Below are 17471 nucleotides of genomic sequence, written 5' to 3'. Positions count from 1 at the left end.
TCTAGCAATGGGCAGCTGTGTCTGATTTGGTGAGCTAAGGATCTAGAAATGGGGGCCCTGCAGAACTCGACCCAGTGTAGAACTCATCACCTATAGATCTCCGTGCATTAGAGTGTGTCAAACGCATCACCTATAAATGCACCTGTGTGTAGCTGTGCAGAATTCACCAGCTAAAGCCCTATTTCATTTGAAGGTGTGGTGTGTAGAACTCATCCTTTATAGCCATATCACTGTGGGACTTCACAGAGCTCATCACCTACAGATTCACCAGTGTGTGGCTGTGCAGAATTTATAGCATACAGTTGGACAAGTGCGAAACTACACAGAGTGCTGCACCAATATTCTTACCTTTTTTGAGAGCTCATCACCTATAGATGTCCTTGTGTGGGACTGTGCACAACTGTCACTTACAGATAATCTTGAATGAGACATTGGAAAACAGATCATTTATAGATGATCTTGTGTGAGACATTGGGGAGTTGGTCATCTATAGATGATCTTGTGTGGAGCTGTGCAAAGCTCATCAACTGAAAATTATCATGTGTGGGGCTATGCCAAGCTTATCATCTATAGAAGATCTTAAATGGGGCTGTGCTGAGCTCATCGTCCATCGATAAACTTGTGTATGTGGGGCTGCGCAGAGTTTATTATCCATAGATACTCTTTTGTGGGGCTGTGTAGACCCCTTCACTTACAGATGACATTCTCTGGGGCTGTGCATAGCTCATTATCCATACATGATCTTGTGTTGGGCTGCGCTGAGTTCATCATCTATTGATAATCTTGTGTGGGGCTACGTAGAGCTCATCATCCATAGATGATCATGTGTGTGTGGAATTGTGTGGAACCCTTCACTTACAGATGACCTTGTGTGGGGTTTTGCAGAGTTCATTATCTATTGATAATCTTGTGTAGAATGGTGTAGAGGCCATCAATTGCAGATAACCTCGAGTGGGGCTGTGCAGTGTTTATCATCCATAGATGACCTCGGGGGCTGCGATGAGTTCATCATCGATGGATGAAATTGTGTAGAGCCCGTCACTTACAGATAACGTTGTGTGGAGCTGTGCAGAGTTAATCATCCATAGATGATCTTGTGTGGGGCTGCCCAGAGTTCATCATCCATAGATGATCTTGTGAGGGGCTGCGCAGAGCTGATCATCCATATATGATCTTGTGTGGAGCTGCGCAGTGTTCATCATCTATAGATGATTTTGTGTGGATCTGTGTAGAGCCCTTCACTTACAGATGACCTTGTGTGGGGCTGTGAAGAGTTCATTATCTATCGACGATCTTGTTTATGGCTGCACAGAGTTCATTGGTTCGGTTGTCTCTTCTTGCTTTTTCTCCCTAAGAACAATTAGGAAAGTCTCCCGCTTTATCTCCCTCCCGGCTTTGAAAATCATTGTCATGGCCATGGTACTGTCCCGTATTGATTACGGCAATGCTATATACAATGGGGCCCCAGCTTACGCGATCCATCGTCTGCAGCTGGTGCAGAATCAGGCTGCCCGCCTGATTCATGGCCTCCCTAAATACCATCGGGCCAGTCCACTACTTAAAGCTTTACACTGGCTGCCGGTGCGAGAGCGTGCCCTTTTCAAGCTTGGCTGCCTCACTTTTCAGGCTAGGTCAGGCACCGCCCCTGAATTTCTTTGCTCTGCCATTGTGCCCTACCTTCCAGGCAGAGAATTACGTTCCTCCCACTCGGCCCTCCTAGTCACCCCCCGTTTTAAAAAACAGAAGGCAGGTGGAGCGAGGTTCGCTGTCCTGGCCCCAGCATTCTGGAACTCTCTTCCTGTTGGCCTTCGCACAACGCCCTCCTACACTCAGTTTCGGAGGGAACTAAAAACACTCTTAATTGCGCAAGCCTACCCCGTCTAAACCCCCTCCAACTGCTGCCGTCCATCGCAACCTAAATAGCGCCATGAAACCGCTGGGTAAAAGTGCGCTGTATAAATGTTTTTAAATTCAAATTCAAAATTCAAGTTCATCATCCATAGATTATCTTGTGTGGGGCTGCGCTGAGTTATTCATCAATAGATAATCTTGTGTGGAATTTTGCAGAGCACGCCACTTACAGATGACCTTGTGTGGGACTGCACAGAGTTCATAAATCATAGAAGATTTTGTGTGGGGTTGTGCAAAGTACATTATCCATTGATGATCTTATGTGGGGCTGCGCAGAGTTCATCATCCATAGATGATCTTGTGTGGGGCTGGGAAAAGCCCATCATCCAAAGATGATCTTGTGTGGAGTTGCACTGAGATCATCATCTATACATAATCCTGTGTGAAATTGTGTAGAGCCCGTCTCTTACAGATGACCTTATTGGGGCTGCGAAGAGTTCATGATCCACTGATGATCTTGTGTGGGGTTGTGCTGAGTTCATCATCTATAGATGATTTTTTGTGGGGCTGCAAAGACCTCATCATTCATAGATGATATTGTGTGAGGTTGCGCTGAGTTCATCGTCTATAGAAAATCTTGTGTGGGGCTGCGGAGAGTTCATGATCCATAGATGAACGTGTGTGGGGTTGCACTGAGTATATCATGTATAGATGATTTTGTGTGGTGCTGCGCAGAGTCCATTATCCATGGATGATCTTGTGTGGCTTTGCACGGAGTTCATCATCTATAGATAATCTCGAGTGGAATTATGTAGATCCCGTCACTCACAGATGACCTTGTGTGTGGCTGCGCATAGTTCATCATCCATTGATGATCTTGTGTGGGGCTGAGCAGAGTTCATCATCCATAGATGATCTTGTGTGGGGTTGCACTGAGTTCATCATGTATAGATGATTTTATGTGGGGCTGCGCAGAGTCCATCATCCATGGATGATCTTGTGTGGGGTTGTGCTGAGTTAGTCATCTATAGATGATCTTATGTGGGGCTGTACAGAGCTTATCATCCTTAGATGATCTTTTGTGGGGTTGCGTTGAGTTCATCATCTATAGATAATCATGTGTGGAATTGTGGAGAGTCTGTCACTCACAGATAAACTTGTGTGTGGCTGAGCGACCACTGCGCCCTCCACGGCCTGGTCGCCCCCACGCTCCCCGCCTGCTCTGCCTGCCTACCTCTACCTGCCAGACGCCGATCCGGCGCCCCAGCCGCCGCAGGGCCGGCCACCAAGCCCGCCGTTTTTTCCCGCCGTTCCTGCCGCTACCCCGCCCCCCCCCCCCCGCTTGCCGATTGGCCCACGCGCTCCCCGCCTCCCAGCGGACCCTCCATCCCGGCTCCCTTCTTATGACGCCCCCAGAGCGACCGCGCAGCGGACGCGCGCAGCGGGAGCACCGATTGAGCGCCGAAGGTGCGCCAAAGGTAAGCCCGTCTACGCCCGTCCGCGCTTGGACCGCGCCCAGTGCCAGGACCCCTGGCCCCCACCGCCGGAAGCCGACCCGACTGACCTACGACGACACCGAACTCAACGCACTCAACACCGGCCGAACCCCGGGCTGCTACCAAGCCACACCGAGACGCACCCACGGACCCTTCAGCTGCCACTCCTGCAAGTTCACCTGCAACCGGACCCACGCCACACCAGCACCCACCAAGCCGAACTCCAGCAACACCCACCTGAAGTGCATCCTGCTCAACACCCGCTCCGTCCACAGACACGCCGTCGAGCTCTGGAACCTGCTCGACACCACAGCCCCAGACGTCGCCTTCCTCACGGAAACCTGGATGAACGCCTCCTCAGCGCCCGACATCGCCATCGCCATCCCAGACGGCTACAAGATCATCCGGAGGGACCGCATCAACCAGACTGGAGGAGGCATCGTCATCATCCACAGGAACACCATCCGCATCACGACCAACACCGACGACACCCTCGCACCCGCTGAACACCTGCACTTCCAGATCCACGGCAACCCCAAGACCACCCTCAGAGGCTTCCTCATCTACAGACCCCCGGGACCACGCACACAATTCAGCGAGGACATCGCCGTCTTCATCAGCCCACACGCCCTCCCCTCTGCCGACTACATCCTCCTCGGGGACCTCAACTTCCACCTGGAGAACAACAACGACCGCAACACCACCACCCTGCTGGACAACCTCGCCAACCTCGGACTCAAACAACTGGTGACCACCCCCACCCACTACGCCGGACACACACTCGACCCGATCTTCTCTTCCAGCAACGACATCGCCTTCAGCCACGCCACGGGACTCCACTGGACGGACCACAGCTGCGTCCACTTCAGCTTCAGAAGGACCACGCTCCACCATCACCAGCAACAGGCTCCCCGCAGAAGCTGGAACAAGATCACTGCAGACCAGCTCGCTACTTCCCTGAGCAAGAACCCTCCCACCAGCACAACAAACCCCAGCCAAGCAGCCACCAACCTCACTAAATGGATCAGCGACTGCGCAGACGACCTCGCCCCGCTGAAGACCCCGCCGAGCAGACCCGGCAGCAAGAAAGCCCCATGGTTTAACGACGAACTCAAGAGCTCCAAGAAGAACTGCAGAGCACTCGAGAAAACCTGGCGCAGAGACCCAACACCGGACAACATGACTGCCCTCAAGCTCGCCACCCGAAAACACCACCAGCTGATCCACGCCACCAAGAAAACCGCATTCAAGGAACGACTGGACAACAACGCACACAACAGCAAGGAACTCTTCAACATCGTGAAAGAGCTCTCCAACCCCAACGCCGGAAACACCGACATCACCCCTTCGCAAGACCTCTGCAACTCCCTCGCCTCCTACTTCCACAACAAGATCGCGGACATACACAACAGCTTCAGCACTCAACCGACGCACGCCACGACCGAACCACCGCCCCCCCACCACCACCCTCCGCGCCTGGACCCCGATCAGCACCGAAGACACCATCCGCACGATGAACTCCATCCACTCTGGATCTCCGACAGACCCCTGCCCTCACCACGTCTTCAACAAGGCCGATGCTGTCATCGCACCCCACCTGCGGGACATCATCAACACCTCCTTCGACATCGCCACCTTCCCGGAGAGCTGGAAGCACGCCGAACTCAGCGCTCTACTCAAGAAACCATCAGCAGACCCATTCGACCTCAAGAACTACCGCCCCATCTCGCTGCTCCCGTTTCCGGCCAAAGTCATCGAGAAGACCGTCAACAAAGCAACTGGCCGCCTTCCTCGAGACGAACGGTTCCCTCAACCTCTCGCAGTCTGGCTTCTGAGCCAACCACAGCACCGAGACCGCCCTGATCGCAGCTACCGATGACATCCGAGCCCTGCTCGACAACGGAGAAACAGCGGCCCTCATCCTCCTGGACCTCTCCGCGGCCTTCGACACTGTCTGCCACCGTACGCTAGTACAGCGCCTCAGCAACGTCGGAATCCAGGAGAAGACACTGGAGTGGATCACCTCCTTCCTCACCGGAAGGACACAGAGAGTCCGCCTCCCCCCGTTCAGATCGGAGGCCACCGCTGTCATCTGCGGCATTCCTCAAGGCTCCTAGCTCAGCCCAACACTCTTCAACGTCTACATGAGCCCCCTCGCAGCCATCGCACGCCAGCACAACCTGAACATCATCTCCTACGCCGACGACACCCAGCTGATCCTCTCCCTCACTAACGACCCCGCCACCGCCAGAGCCAACCTGCACGAAGGGTTGACAGACGTAGCCAAATGGATGTCGAACAGCCGCCTGAAACTGAACTCGGACAAGACGGAAGTCCTCATCCTGGGATCCTCACCCTCCGCCTGGGACGACTCCTGGTGGCCCCCCGCCCTGGGCAGCGCACCCAAACCAACAGACCACGCACGCAACCTGGGCTTCATCCTGGACTCCTCCCTCTCCATGACCAGACAAGTCAACGCCGTCTCCTCGTCATGCTTCAACATCCTGCGCATGCTACGTAAGATCTTCCGGTGGATCCCCACCGAGACCAGGAAGACGGTCACCCAGGCCCTCGTCACCAGCCGTCTGGACTACGGCAACTCCCTCTACGCCGGAACCACCGCCAAACTCCAGAAGAGACTCCAGCGGATCCAGAACACCTCAGCACGACTCATCCTGGACATCCCCCGCCGCAGCCACATCTCCGGACCCCTGAGAGACCTGCACTGGCTCCCGGTCAACAAGAGGATCACCTTACGGCTCCTCACCCACGCACACAAAGCCCTACACAACTAAGGACCAGGATACCTCAACAGCCGCCTCAACTTCTACGCTCCCAAACGCCAGCTCCGATCGACCAGCCACGCCCTCGCCGCCGTCCCCCGCATCCGAAGAGCCACCACAGGAGGAAGGTCCTTCTCCTACCTGGCCGCCAAGACTTGGAACTCCCTTCCGACCCACCTCCGCCTGACCCAGGACCACCTCGCCTTCAGGAAGCAGCTCAAGACCTGGCTGTTCGAGCAGTAGCGGACCCCCTCCCCCCAGCGCCTTGAGACGCTCCGGGTGAGTAGTGCGCTATATAAATGCTCTGATTGATTGATTAGGAGAGTTCATCATCTCTAGATGATCTGTGTGGGGTTGCACATAGGTTCATCATCCATAGATGATCTTGTGTGGGACTGCGCAAAGTTCATCATCCATAGAAGATCTTGTGGGGGGCTGTGCAGAGCTCATCATCCATAGATGATTTTGTGTGGGGCTGTGTAGAGTTCATCATCCATAGATGACTTTGTGTGGGGCTACACAGAGTTCATAATCAATAGATGATATTGTCTGGAATTGTGTAGAGCCTGACACTTATAGATGACCTTGTGTGGAGCTATGCAGAGTTCAACATCCATTGATGATTTTGTTTGGGGCTGTGCAGAGTTCAACATCCATTGATGATTTTGTGTGGGGCTGTGCAGAGCTCATCATCCATAGATGATCTTGTGAGGGGCTGTGGAGAGTTCATCATCCATAAATCATCTTGTGTGGGCTGTTTATAGCCGGTCACTTACAGGTGACCTTGTGTGGGGCTGTGCAGAGCTCATCATCAATAGATAAACTTGTGTGGTGTTGCGCAGAGTTCATCATCCGTTGATGATCTTGGGGGGGGGGGGGCTGTGAAGAGTTCATCATCCAAAGATGATCTTGTGTGGGGCTGTGCAGAGTTTATCAGCCATAGATGATCTTGTGTGGAGCTGTGTACAGCCGGTCACTTACAGATGACCTTGTGAGGGGCTGTGCAGAGCTCATCAACCATAGATGATCTTGTGTGGAGCTGCGCTGAGATCATCAACTATACATAATCTTGTGTGGAATTGTGTAGAGCCCGTATCTTACAGATGACATTATGTCGGGCTGTACAGAGTTCAGCATCTATATATGATCTTTTGTGGGGTTGCGCTGAGTTCATCTTCTATAGATGATCTTGTGTGAGGCTGAGCAGAGTTCATGATCCATAGATGATATTTCAGCACACGCACGGGACTCCCAGGAACAGGAGTCCGTGCGCCAGCCCACCTGTGTAGGGCTCCCCCCATCATCACCGGCCCTCATTTTCTCCTCGCTGGACCCGCTGGTGCGGGTCCCGCATTGCGGCTAAAACTCTTGGGAGTGGAGGAGCTGCCCTTCTGTGTGGGGAGCAGGGTCGTCGCCTGTTAGCGACCGGAACCATCAGCGGGGGCATTTCAGCACACGCACGGGACTCCCAGGACCAGGAGTCCGTGCACCAGCCCACCTGTGTAGGGCTCCGCCCCATCATCACCGGCACTCAAAAGACAGTAAACGGGTTACGCAGCACAGAACGCAGCGCCGGACGGACCCGGACGAAGCCCGGACAAAGGGCGGACAGTCTGTGACAGTCTGTGGCAGACCGAGGCTGGGCTGGGCCACGGATTTTGGTTTTATCTTGCCCCCAGACACCCCACAACTGTGAGACTTTTCTTGCTAAGTATTGTGGACCTCTATATGTGTAGTCTTAGTTGTAGCAATCTTTAGCAAAGCTCGCTTTTTGCAATAGTAACGGTGCCTTTAAAATATTGTTTAGTAACTGTCATCTTGAAACATAATAATGTCTAAACTTAGATCGGCTAAAACCCCTCTAGTGACGAGTACAATGGACAACTACTTGGTCAAAGTAGTAAGTAAAATTAACAAAGAAAGGTGCCTTTCATTAAATCGGGTAAGCCCTCCGGCTTCACCTACAAGCTTGAATGTCCCCCCAGTCACTCCTGTCCTAGATCATAGCCGTACTGAAGGCCTGGAAATAATTATTGATAACGAAACATTTGCATTCCAGAACAGAGGCTGGAAGTGCTGGATAAACCCCTTGATATTTCATTACAACTTTCCCCAACTACTTCAGAGTAGTAAGGGCCTGCAGGAAGCTACCTGCTAAGCAGGGGGGATTAGGAAATCCAAAAAAGCAGGGACCCCACCTATAAGCACAGGGGGTGTAAATGAGACCTCAAATAAGGCCGAGATGATTAACCTGAACCCTGACCAAATTGACCTGCTGGCTAGTATTATTGAATCCAAATTAGAACTCATGATTAAACCTCTTGTGGCAAAATTAGATCAGGTAACAAAAGAAGTATCTAGACTGGGTAGCCTTTTGAATTCTCATCTAACCTTGACCAAAATAAAAAAGAGCTCCAAGGTTGGCAATAATGTCAATAAGGATGCGGCTGCTCCTTGCAATGGGGGGAATAGGATCACACATACCGCACAAACTGCACTAGCTACTCAATCACCCCCTGTACTAGCCACTCCACCACTCCCTGTACCAGCTACCCAACTACCCCCAATGACTTCTAGTAACCGACCTACCATAGCTGGGGTGAACAACGAAGGGAGGAGCGTGGCTAAGAAAAGAGCATCAGTTAATCTCCCCCCAGATTGTGTTCCATATATAGTTGTATTAACAAATGTATCTGAGGTGGATTCTCATCTTACTGACTCTCGGCTAGAAACCCACGATGCCCTGAAAAATAAATCACTATCGTGGCTGAATAGGAATTGTGGTTTTCCACTTGCTTTCTCAAATCACATAATATCTACCCGAAGAGTTAGTTGGATAGGAAATTCTAGGAAAAACATCAGGGGGGATTGTATCATTGTTAATTTTAAGCATCCGCAGCATGTTGCCACAGTTTTACTCAAAGCGGCTTCCCTACCCGTTGCCGATAACATTGTATGTGCACGCCCTCTTGGTTTCTTTTATAATCATCTTAATAATACTCCGTACTTACATACTGATCAGCCCAAGCTCTCTTCATCCTTACCCAGGCGTGGTTTGTTACTCTTTCGCAAATTGGAAATCTACCTTCAAACAGACTGGACCCATATTGTTACAGACTGTCCAGGCCATATAACCAATTTGATCAAGTCCTCCCATTGGCCAATCGTTACAACCCCCTATCATCTCTGGAGGAAAATGATTGACAGTCAAATGAATCGAGGACTAATGTACAGCCCCCACACCCTATTTCTAGGATTATGACATGGAACATTGCTGGTATTAAGGCTAAAGCAGGGAACGATATTTGGATTAATTCATAAAAACCTATGACATTATATCATTTCAAGAGACATGGGATCAGACAAACAGTTTCTCTCTAGATGGGTACAGACACTTCTGCATTCCTGCAATTAGTAGTGTGGCAGGCAGAGCTAAGGGAGGCTTACTAACTTTATTTAAACTTGACTTAAAGGGTACATTAACTCAGTGTAATTCAGGATGCAAGAACTGTTTAATTGTTGAACTATCCCCTCCTGACAACCCTAAGATCTTATTTATTAACTTTTATAATACATGCGCTCACGAGTGCACCAGTTATAATCTGGATTTATTGGAGAAATTTCTGTCAGTCTATAGTACTAATGTGAATACTTTTGAAATAATATTCCTTGGAGACTTTAACATTCACCCCTGTAACCAACCGTGTGCCAGTATAGAAGAAGAAGGCCCCCCATATTCTTCACCCATGCACTTTGAACATTCTAAACGGGGGGAGGCCCTTGAAAACTTCCTGGCGAGATGGAATCTTTACGAGTCTGGTTGCGGGGAAGGTGGTTCTAGGTCCCCCACATTCAAAGGAACAGACAACGGTACTATCATTGACTACATTTTTATGTCTTCTTTTATGTTGTGTAAAGTTTTAAGGTCTAAGACTGAGGTTTCGGTCTTCAGTGACCACAATCCAGTGTTAATAGAGATAATGTCCGCGGACTTATTAACCCTGAAAACTGTGACTCATAAGGGTGGCCTAAACGTGGTTGTTAAAGACCAAGGACGTAGGCTAAAATGGTCAAATATAGTCCCTGAAACTTTTCTGCAAGAAGTTTTGGATAAGGTTGAGGACGATGTGGCCGTATGCCTAGAGAAGCAGGCTCAAAACACACATGTGGTTACTGCTTTTGATAACATCTGTAGACAAATTAACCAAAGTTTACTTGTTGGTCCTAGACAGAAGATGCATTACGGTAAAAGATGGTTTAATAAAAGTTGTTCTAGGGCACATGGTGTTTTACTTAAGGCTTTGAAGGCCACCCCGAAAGACCAAGCTCAAATAGCCAGCTTAAGATCTGCTTATATGAAAGCTATTCAAGATAGGAAAAATGAGCTGAAAGAAGAGGCCTGGTCACAATTACTTGCCCCTGGGACCCTAAAAAATTGTGTGCAGTTCTGGAAAATTGTAAATCAACCGTTATTCTCGGGTGAGGAGAATTCTCCACTTGAGTCTAATATTCCAGATGAGGGCTGGATAACACATTTTGGTAAAATATACTCTATCCCTGGCCCCGAGAATCAAATGGTGTCCTCAACCTGAGGGTCCCCATGTGACTTTTGAGGTCCTAGAGGTAGAAAGAGCGATTGAACTGACCCTAACAAACAAGGCTCCAGGTCCTGACGGGGTTCCCGCAGACGTTTTTAAATGCGTGACAAAATTCTGGTCTAAGATTTTGTGAAGTGTTTTTAACGCTCTAAATCAAAATAACATACCGGTCTCCTGGAAAAAGTCTATCATTATCCCAGTCTTTAAGAAGGGAGACAGGGAGGACCCCTCCTGTTACAGACCTATTTCCCTAATAGATTCCTCGGTCAGAATTCTGGGACGGGTTATCTTTCACAAATTAAACGAATGGGTCAACGATAGAGGGGTCCTGTCCAATGTGCAATATGGGTTTAGATCGAAAAGGAGCACATTAGACCAATGTCTCAATTTGCAATTGTTACTGGATAAATATACCAAGGCCAAAGGAGGGGTCCATGTATCTGGGGTTCATGGACCTCTCATCGACATTTGAACTAGTAAACCGGACAAAGTTATGGCAAATTTTACTTAACATTGGACTTGATCGGACCTTAGTTAAACTTTTGGCCAACCTATATTCCAGACTATTGGCTTCCGTCAGGGTCACTGCTGAAGGGCACTGCTCCAGCCATTTTAACTCGGAAAGGGGGGTCAGGCAAGGGTGCATCCTGGCCCCCCTTCTTTTTACGATATATATCAATGCCCTAGAACCTGCACTAAAGGAGGCTACCCTCGACATTCCGCGCATAAGGAAACTTGGTATCTCAGTTCTCCTCTACGCGGATCACACTGTCCTTCTCTCGCGGACAGGGGTTGGACTACAACGGCTGCTAGACGTCTTTGGGAACTTTATGGGATCCCTGGACCTTAAAATAAACGCAAAGAAGTCCCAAATTATGATTATGGGGAGGTTCTCTAGGAAGAAGCCGTCTAAAACTTTCTTTTGCTGTAAAGAAGAACTTTGTAGAGTGCCCACATTCCCTTACCTGGGGATTACCTTTGATGAGAGAGGGAATTGGGGCTCGCAGCTTAAACATAGAAACATCTCTTTTGCAAGAACTACTTATCCACTCCAGGGTGTCACAAAAAAACTGGGGGCAAGGCCTATAGTAGCACTAATGAAGATATATAAAGCGAAATGCCTCGCAGTAGCCACATACGGTAGCTCAATATGGGGCTACAGATTGTTTACAGATAACCGAAAATAAATTCATGAGATCTGTCCTATCAGTGCCACAGTCTACTCCCTTATACACTATCCATTCTGAACTGGGGGCAGGATTCATTTCTGACATGATAAGAATGGCTCCTCTACTATGCTGGATGAAGACCTGCATGAACCAGGAAATCTCCTTGAACCACATTATCATGAAAGACTGTCTCCTGTTAGATAACTACAATAAGATTCAGTGGCTGACATACATTAAAAACAGTCTTTTTAAACTAGGGAGACCGGAGCTTTTCTCCTCACCAGAGTCAATAACATCGAAGAACATTGCACTAATCAAGGGAGCAATGGCACAAATGCTGACTCTGGAGAGAGAGGAACTAGAACTTAAAAAACCCACTGTAAGGGCTAATCTCATTATAACCAGCCCACTAGGACCTGAAATCTACCTTAATGTGTGAACCGTCCATACCATAGGTTTCTTTTAACTCGTTTTCGTCTTAACATGATTCATCTGAACCTAGGCTACTTTTCCAACTGGAGTACCCCTGAAAATGCAATGCCGTGTTCTTGCGACAACTTTTCCACTCAGAACACAATGCACTTTCTGATGTTCTGTGATCACTACACGGAATTAAGGATGAAATTCCTGGTCCCAATACTTAAGGAGGCTGGGTTCTTGCAGGTCAAGCCTGCTCTCTTGTACTTGCAATTATTACAGACCCCCAGGACCATTTTCCATGTTGCTAGTTTTCTAGTGGGTGCTGTTAGGACTAGGAATAGGAAAATGATTGATTGCTCCTAAATGAATTCGGATGTAATTCTGTATAATGTCTGCACTGTGAAAAATGATAGTCAGGGTAACCAAAATGATTGATGTTTTTATTCTTTTTATGATCTTATCTTATGAAACGTTTTGGGACATTTTTAACTGGTTTAATATTCTGCTTTTACTGTGTATAAATATTGTATTTTATGTATGCTCTGTATAGTACTATTGTCTTTTTATGATATTGATTTATCGAAATAAAATATTCTGACTGACTGACTGACTGACATAGATTATATTGTGTGGGGTTGCTCCGAGTTCATCATGTATAGATGATCTTGTTTGGGGCTGCACAGTGCTCCTCATCTATAGATGATCTTGTATGGGGTGCACTTAGTTCATCATCTATAGATGATCTTGTGTGGGGCTGTACAGAACTCATCATCCTTAGATGATTTGGTGTGGGGCTGCGCAGAGTTCATCATCCATAGATGAACTTGTGTGGGGTTGCGCTGAGTTCATCATCCATTGATGATCTTGTGCGGGGTTGCGCTGAGTTCATCATCAATAGATGAACTTGTGTGGGTCTGTGCATAGCTCATCATCCATAGATGATTTTGTGTGGGGCTGCGCAGAGTTCATCATCCATAGATGATCTTGTGTGGGGCTGTGCAGAGTTCATCATCCATAGATGATCTTGTGTGGGGCTGACTGAGTTCATCATCTGTAGATAATCTTGCGTGGGTCTGTGTAGAGCCTGTCACATACAGATGACCTTGTATGGGGTTGCGCTGAGTTCATCATCCGTAGGTGATCTTGTGTGTGGTTGCGCTGAGTTCATCATCCATAGAAGATCTTGTGTGGGGCTGTGCAGAGCTCATCATCCAATCATCCATAGATGATCTTGTGTGGGGCAGCGCAGAGTTTATCATCCATAGATCACCTTGTGTGGGACTGTAGTGAGTTCATCATCTGTATATAATCTTGTGTGGGGATGTGTAGAGGCCGTCACATACAGATGATCTTGCGTGGGGCTGTGTAGAGCCTGTCACTTACAGATGACCTTGTGTGGGGCTGTGCAGAGTTCATCCTCCATAGATGATCTTGTGTGGGGCTGAGTAGAATTCATCATCCATAGATGATCTTGTGTGGGGCTGTGCAGAGTTCATCATCCATAGATGATCTTGTGTGGGGCTGAGTAGAATTCATCATCCATAGATCATCTTGTGTGGGGCTGTGCAGAATTCATCATCCATAGATGATCTTGTGTGGGGCTGTGCAGAGTGCATCATCCATATATGATCTTGTGTGGGGCTGTGCAGAGTTCGTCATCCATAGATGATCTTGTTTAGGTCTGCGCAGAGTTCATCATCCATAGATGATCTTGTGTGGGGCTGTGCAGATTTCAATACCCATTGATGATCTTGTGTTGGCTGTGCAGAGTTCATCATCTATAGATAATCTTGTGTGGGGCTGTGTGGAGCCCGTCTCTTACAGATGAACTTGTGTGGGGCTGCACAGAGTTCATCATCCATAGATGATCTTGTGTTGCGCTGAGTTCATCATCCATAGATGATCTTGTGTGGGGTTGCGCTGAGTTCATCATCCATAGATGATCTTGTGTAGGGCTGTGCAGAGCTCATCATCCAATCATCCATCGATGATCTTGTGTGGGGCAGCGCATAGTTCATCATCCATAGATGACTTTGTGTGGGGCTACACAGAGTTCATAATCAATAGATGATATTGTGTGGAATTGTGTAGAGCCTGTCACTTATAGATGACCTTGTGTTTAGCTATGCAGAGTTCAACATCCATAGATAATTTTGTGTGGGGCTGTGCAGAGCTCATCACCCATAGATGATCTTGTGAGGGGCTGTGCAAGAGTTTATCATGCATTGATGATCTTGTGTGGGGCTGTGGAGAGCTCATCACCCATAGATGATCTTGTGTATGGATGAGTTTGTCATCCATAGACGATCTTATGTGGGGTTGCGCTGAGTTCATCATCCATAGAGCTCATCATCCAATCATCCGTAGATGATCTTGTGTGGGGCAGCGCAGAGTTTATCATCCATAGATGACCTTGTGCGGGGCTGCACTGAGTTAATCATCTGTAGATAATCTTGTGTGTGGCTTTGACAGTTGACATCCTTTACTGTTAAAAAAACACTTACCATACTCGCAACTGCTCAGAATAAAAAGAATCTGTTCAGAACCTGAAATATATTCCAACACCGAATGCAACGTGCTGCAAAGATACAGAGATAGGAAATACCCAGATTCAGTCCTGCAAAAAGCAAAGGAAGGGATAGACTCCAAGAACCGCCGGGATCTACTATCCACCAACAAAAGTCAACAGCAGAATCAAAGATCAGTATTCATGTCAAAATTCTCCACCAGAAGTTCAGAAATCAAAAAGATTATCCTGAAGAATTGGCATATGATACAACAGGAACCGGATTTTAATGGGATTTTCAATAACTTACCACTGTTTGCATATCAACGGTCCAGAAACATCAAAGATTTATTGAAAGCCAGACTCAAAAAATCGGGGACAATATATACAGGCACGAGACCATGCTTAAACTGTAGTCACTGCCATAACGTTATTCATGGGAACTCATTCAACCATCCGGCATCAGGAAAGACAATCAAATTATTCACGAATGCCACATGTGATTCGATGAACTTGGTGTACCTGTTGGAATGTCCGTGCGGCCTTCCGAACGTAGGCAAACCTGAGAGAAAGATAAAAGTTTGCCTAACTGAACATAAAAGCACGATCAGGAACAGAGTTTTGAAGTCACCGTTCGCCGTACATATCATTTCCCACCAACACAACATAAGCCAATTGAGATTCCTCGTTTTGGAGGTTGTCCCTGTCAAACAGGGTGTTGATAACGAAAGAGACTTCTACAAAGCGAAATATTTTGGATCAAGAGACTTGACGCTTGTCAGCCAAAAGGCCTCAACGACAGGATGGAATACAGTTGTTTCCTTTGACATGCTGAACCATTTGTGTATTAGTTTTGTTGAACATCTTTTCACTTTTGTCGCCTTGACCAATATGACCACTGGTGCCATCAAATCGAATTTCTGTTTGATTTGTAAATTTCACACTCTTTATTATTTCATCTGTCATATTTTTATACCTTAATTTTCATTCTTCATGTCACTCACACTTCATTCTACACCAACCTTAGAACTAATATTCAGCGACCAACTCTTGATTACTAACATTGGTCAATTCACCCTGCATTCACTTTTCATTTTTCTACCCCATTCGCGCCAACACACGCCTTTATCATTTTTAAATTTTTAATATTTTACCCCGTTCCCGCTAACACACGCCTGTTTCCACACTAAACGTCATTAACACTTGGGGTAGAATTTACCCGTTTCAAGATGGCCGACACCCTCGGATACCCTTGAGTCCTTTGTCACGGTTCGCAACACAGACGGAAATAATATCCAAACGCTTCCGCGGTGGTCACACTCACACGAGAAAGAACATCGGAGCACAATCACAGAAACGCGAGATACGCGATTCCAATCTTTTTGTGGTAAGAGAAAACACCCGTTTGTTTCACAAACACATTGCATGTCACATGCCGACTAGGTGTTAGGGGTGTTACTGGTCGTCTTAATTAGGTTCTGTCTCAATACAGACTCTGGGTACCACTTGGGAATCAGAAGGGTTAATTTGGTTCTGTGGGTACATTTAGTTTATTAGTGTTATGTAAAAGTTTATTTAGAATTCATTTTTGTAATGTAAATTTTGTAATTGCATTTGGCAATGCTTGTTTGTTCATTTATCTAGAGATGAGCAAGTTTCAGAATGTGCGCTCTTTGGAGACAGGCTCGTGTCTGCCCCCGCGCTGGGAGATGTGAGGTGACAGGCTCGCGCAGTGGCTCGTGGCAGAAGCTATAAATATGCGCTTCTGCCAACTGTCAGTCGCTTTGTCTCTCGTTGCTCCTAGCGAGAGCTTCTGTCCCTGCGTTATAACTTGGCAGTTCGTGAAATTCCTTGTTTTCCCTTTATTTAATCTAAGCCCTTAAGTCCCTTTCTTGAAACCCTGCTCGGCGAGATCCTGGAAACCCTGGGCGTCTGCGGCGCTGATTTATGGTCAAGACGAGACGACGTTGTTGAGCACTGACACATCGTTGAGGCAGCCGGGAGGTTTGTTTACCCGCTCTCCGCTGTTGGCTGGCAGTTCGAGGCTTCAGTCAGCGCGCACTTTTCAGTCACTTGGTAGAAAGACAGTAAGAGTTAAATAATTCATTTTAAGTGGCCACGAACGATTTTACTAGATGTAAAGTGGCCAGGATTTATTTAAATGAAAAGATTCAGCTCGAGGCACAATCTGAGATTAAGCACGCTGAGCAGTGCAGAGTTTAAACAAGCCTTGTTAAAGGCAAATGATTCAGTGCTGTGAACTGTAATTGAATGTTCAATAATTTAGCGCTTGAGACACGGAGAGTGTCTAAAAAACAATCCGGAAAGAGATTAATGTCTGCTTTAGAAGTGAGCCAAGCTGTGAACTGATTAAGCGCTCAAAAGTGGATTGTAGAGAGAAACAAGCCTTGATAAAGGCAAATGTAAAAAAAGGGCAAACTGAATTTATATGTATATTTCTGTGATATGTTGACCTTTTAAAAGAGTAATATTCGTAAGGCTCGCATATTTACGAGTTGAGTCAGGAATATTAACCTTATTAGTAGAGTGAATTGGATAGGCTGTTATTTCCTGTCTTCCTACTGCAGAACCTCCTATTTGAAGAAGTAACTAAAGTCTCAGGTATGATTCTGCATGAAGTTTTGGAG

At 47.5% G+C, this 17471-nt stretch overlaps 1 protein-coding gene across 1 annotated transcript in view; it reads left to right on the top strand.

Annotated features, from left to right (window-relative positions):
- The window catches only part of LOC144828293 (uncharacterized), a 224236-nt gene that overhangs the window by 126623 nt on the left and 80142 nt on the right, over positions 1-17471 (top strand). The gene's annotated exons all lie outside the window — the stretch shown is intronic.

The sequence above is a fragment of the Lissotriton helveticus genome, chromosome 4_1 (assembly GCF_964261635.1).
Source record: "Lissotriton helveticus chromosome 4_1, aLisHel1.1, whole genome shotgun sequence".
Lineage (NCBI taxonomy): Eukaryota > Metazoa > Chordata > Amphibia > Caudata > Salamandridae > Lissotriton > Lissotriton helveticus.
Note: the sequence above shows the minus strand (reverse complement) of the source record. Positions and strands in the feature narration are given on the sequence as shown.